Source organism: Nicotiana sylvestris, chromosome 10 (assembly GCF_000393655.2).
Source record: "Nicotiana sylvestris chromosome 10, ASM39365v2, whole genome shotgun sequence".
NCBI lineage: Eukaryota > Viridiplantae > Streptophyta > Magnoliopsida > Solanales > Solanaceae > Nicotiana > Nicotiana sylvestris.
In genome coordinates, this window is record NC_091066.1 from 152,076,895 (window position 1) to 152,081,951 (window position 5,057).

Below are 5,057 nucleotides of genomic sequence, written 5' to 3' on the forward strand. Positions count from 1 at the left end.
ATTATTTTTTAATTCAAATTCAAAAAGAGTAACTAATTTTATCCTAAAATTTGACACTTGTTGAATTTTTGTTGTGACACTTGGCATCATTACATTGATTTGCTTCTCTTATTCTATATAGATAGAATATAGATAGTTTTTTTTTTCACCCGTAGATTACAAAATATTAGTAATATGTTTATGAGATATGCATATTTTAGTCGCTCCTAAAATAATACTAGTTGATATATAGTTCATGTATATAGGTATATTATATATTAAAAAATATACATATTTTATACACTTTTCGGCTAGCAAATAAAATTAGTTTCAACTGATGGTAGGTTTTATATTTTACCCTATGTTTATTTTATATCCCTACCGCGATAGTTTTATGGAACAAGTTATTAAAGTAAAAAAATGAAAAGTTTGAAATTAAGGAGTTTCAAATATAAAATATATGTTTTTTTTATAAGCTGGAAAAAAACGAGTGTAATATGAAAATAGAGTAAGCAATTGAAAATTTTTGGTAATTATAATCATGTAAGCAAACCAAATACTCGTAATTAATTTATTTGAAAAACTATAGGAAGAGTTTTTTTTTTGGTTTCCTACCCGGTGTTCGGTGTCCGGTACCCGCATTGGAGCTGGACTATATCCGGATTCGCGCTGGGTAAGGCCCCATTCGGGAGGTAGCGCTTCCTGTAACCATACAAAATTTATTGGATTTAAATTCAATAAAATAATTTGGACTAAATATTAAATATGTTAATCCAACTAAATATGACGGGCTAATATAATTGGATTAATTATATAAGTCCAATATATATGGATTAAATAAATAAGTCTTAATCCATTGGGCTAGCCCATTTAATTGGGCTAAAGTGATGAGCCCACTTCATTAAGCCCAAGATGTCATCTTCCTAGAGGCCCAGTTTGGTGCCACGTGTCACATGACGTGGCGCGCCAAGTCAAGCGGAAGAGCCAATAGGACCATGCCACGTGTCAAAATGACAAGGCATGTCCAGTCACGTTAAAAGGCCAATGAAATCGCGCCACGTGTGCAAGTGACATGTTCTGGCCAATCAAATGCGGTCATGTCACACTTCAATTTGATTGGTCGGAAAAAGTTTGTTCTTATCATAACTCTTCCCTCCTACAACTATAAATAGGGGTCTTCAAAACTCAGAAAGGGGACCAGAAGTTATAACAAGAAGCAAGAAAGAGCTCGTGGATCAAACGCTGCAAATTCCTCCACAAGTTTCAAGCTTCAAGTTCAATTTCAAGAAATCAAGTTCAAGCTCAAGAACGAAGAACAAATCAAGTTCAAGCTCAAGAACGAAGACCAAATCAAGTTCAAGTCCAAGCAATCAAACTCAAGCTCAAGAACAAGATCATCGTTCGTGGCAAAAAAACATAGATTCAAGATCAAGTTCAAAGGCTCTTGAATTTATTTACTATTGAAAAGTAGAATCAAAGGAATCATAGAGATTGTAACACTCAAATATTTGAAATAAAATACTACGATTGTTGCGATATTTTCGGTCTTGATTTTATTTTCTCGACGCAAAATTATTGTCTACAAATTCTGGCACACCCAGTGGGACAATCTCTACCTCTCATCTCAACTTTTCAATCACCAAAGTTCAAGAACATTGAAATGGCTTCGAAGAAAATCAACTCCAAATCAACATCCACCAAGGCTGCTAACTCCAGGTTCTATTCTGATGTGGAAAGCATCCTCGATGTCACCTTTGGAAGCTTCAGACCAGTTACGAGGAGCAAAGCAAGCTCTTTAGGACAACAAGCACCCCAAGTGTCATCCGCATCAACCCCTGTTTTCGGATCTTCATCCTCAAAAGGAGCAAGATCTTCCACAAATGCATCTGAAGGAGGAAGCGATGTTGCTGAAAAGATCAAGAAACTCTTGCTCTGCTTGACCTCTCCGGCTCCAAGCACTCTGCTGTGAAGAAAGATGATGATGCTTCAAGCGATGGATCCTCCCCACTTACACCACATAGCGTGAGCCAGTGAAAGATCAATCTGTGTGAAAATCCATGCTACTCTCTGTCATCGACGACAATCATGCAAGCCATGGTAACAAACACTTCATCTATGGAGGAGCAGTTGGCAAACTTGATGGAAGCAATCGTTGGCTTGACCAAATTCATGCAAAATCAAGAGGCTAGAATTGACAAGCTAACAGACAGGGTGGGAATCTTTATGGAAGAAGAATCTACCCATGCACTCGGCAAGCTCCCAGAAGTTCTAGAGAGTGACTCTCCCCAAGACAAGCAGCATCCACTAAGGCTATCCCTGTCTCATCTGAAGGGATGATTCCAATCAATCAACTGAAGGAGTTCATCGAAGGAACCATTAAGAACAAATATGAAGTTGCTGCCAAATCCTCCCTTACATATGCAAAGTCATACACTGCAAGGGTCGATATGTTGAAGATGCCTGCTAGCTATCAACCTCCGAAGTTTCAACAGTTTGATGGTAAAGGTAACCCAAAGCAACATATTGCGCACTTCGTTGAGACGTGCAACAATGCTGGGACTTATGGAGATTACCTCATCAAGCAGTTTGTTCGCTCGCTAAAAGGAAATGCTTTTGACTGGTACACAGATCTCGAGGCTGGATCTATCGACAGTTGGGATCAACTAGAGCAAGAGTTCCTCAATCGCTTTTATAGCACAAGACGCACGGTGAGTATGATAGAGCTTACAAATACTCGTCAACGAAAGGGGGAACCAGTTATAGACTTTATCAATCGTTGGAGGAATGCAAGCCTCAACTACAAAGACAGACTTAGTGAAGCTTCAGGCATAGAGATGTGCATCCAAGGCATGCATTGGGGATTGCGCTACATCTTGCAAGGTATCAAGCCTAGCATATTTGAAGAACTTGCAACTCGTGCCCATGACATGGAATTGAGCATGGCTTCCACTGGAAATGAAAGGCTACCCATCTATGAACCTCGCAAAGTGGGGCAAGAAGCAAGAAGTCAGGAAGTGGGGCAAGTTCGTACCCAAGTCTGAAAGCAAAGAAGCTATGAATGTCAATACGTCACTTGTGAAGTTCACAACGAAGGAGAGCAAGAAGCAGAGTATGAAATCCACTTTGTTTCAAGATAAGCCAAGTGGGAAGTTGACTCTAAAAGAAATGCAGGAAAAAGAGTACCCATTCTTGGATTCTGATGTGCCAGCCATTTTCGAAGAACTCCTCGAGTTAAATCTCATTGAGCTTCCGGAGATGAAGCGACCAAATGAAGCTGGGAAAACAAATGACCCAAACTACTGCAAATATCACCGACTTGTAAGCCACCTTCTGGAGAAGTGCTTTGTCTTCAAGGATAAAGTCATGGACTTGGCTCGCGAAAGAAGATCGTGCTTGAAGATGAGAAAGCAAGCACAAACCAAGTCTCTATCACCTTTGGCTCACTCAGTCTGGATGACTTATGTGGTTTTAAAGAAAGTAAAGATGAAGAATTACTGGAGAGCGACAAAGCTGAAGTCAATCAACCTGATGACGATGAAAGTTGGACATTGGTGACTCGTCGTTGGCACCACAAAAGGAGCCCACAAAAAGAATCAATAGAACAACCAACAAGGAAGATAATGGTAAAAAGACCAACGAAAAAGAATCCAGTTAGGCATTTGAAGAAAGCAAAAGTGGAGATGCACCATCCTCAAAAGCCACGAAATCCAGTGACCTTGGAGGAGTTTTTACCAAGTTGGTTCCGCACGAAGATTTTCCATGAGGGCATTGATGCCTATTGTTGCCATGCTGACAAAGGGGAAGAAAAGATTGATGACCTACTGTTGGCACCACCTTCGGAAAAGCCCATTGAGTCCACTCCTCAAGAAGTTAATGCTTGTGAGGAAAAGGTCACATTCACAAATGACGATCTTTTGCTAGGTGACACTCCTCATAACCGCCCGTTGTACCTGGTTGGCTATATGCGCGATGAAAGGGTAAATAGAATTTTGGTTGATGGAGGATCCTCAGTGAACATTTTGCCAATCCATACTGTGAAAGAACTTGGTATTCTCATGAACGAACTCTCAGAAAGTCGTGTGATGATCCAAGGATTCAACCAAGGGGGGAAAAGAGCCATAGGCGCGATCAGGCTGGGAATCACTATTGAAGATATGCGATCAAGTGCATGGCTGCATGTTATCAACGCGAAGACTTCATACAATGTTTTGCTTGGGAGGCCTTGGATACATGAGAATAAAGTTGTTCCATCTACCTACCATCAATGTTTGAAATACTACGAGGGCGAAGTCGAGAAAACGGTAGTTGCTGATGATGATCCATTCACCGAGGCTGAGTCACACTTCGCCGATGCAAAGTCATACTTGAAGAACCGCATTGTGAAGGAGCTGAAAGTTGATGATGGTATGAAAAACAAGAATGACGAACCCATAACTAAAAGAGCTGAGGTGACTATTGATAAAGCCAAAGTTGTTACTGAGGAGGTGTCACACCTCCTTTTTCCGCACCCGCGAGGGTGCAAGGGAGTTTTTTTCAATTAAAGGACAATCGAAACGGGATTTATTTATTTATTTTAGAGACGCCACTTGGGAGATTTAGGGTGTCCCAAGTCACCAATTTTAATCCCGAATCGAGGAAAAGAATGACTTCATATTACAGTCCGCGAACCAGAAATCCGGATAAGGAATTCTGTTAACCCGGGAGAAAGCCATGTCATGTCCCTTTCGAGGGCGGATGAACCCAAAATATCCTATTCGAGGGCGGATGAACCCAAAATATCCTTAAGACTTGAAAATGTCTTACCTCGAATATTTGTTGGGGATAACACTGTTGGGGAATTATTTACTTACCTGTTAGGGGGGTAAAATGTTATCAGCTGGGGATAATGCTGTCGAGGCTAACACTGTTGGGGGATTCTAATTCTTTCAGAACTAGTGCTTCACTGAGCTCAAGTTTCATCCCTTTGCTGGGGAACAACTTCCTCCATAGAACTTAGTATGTTGGGGGCAACACTGGTTCTAAGACCACTTCCCTTGAGACTGGCGTTATCTTTATTCTTTCCCGCATGGGTACTGATT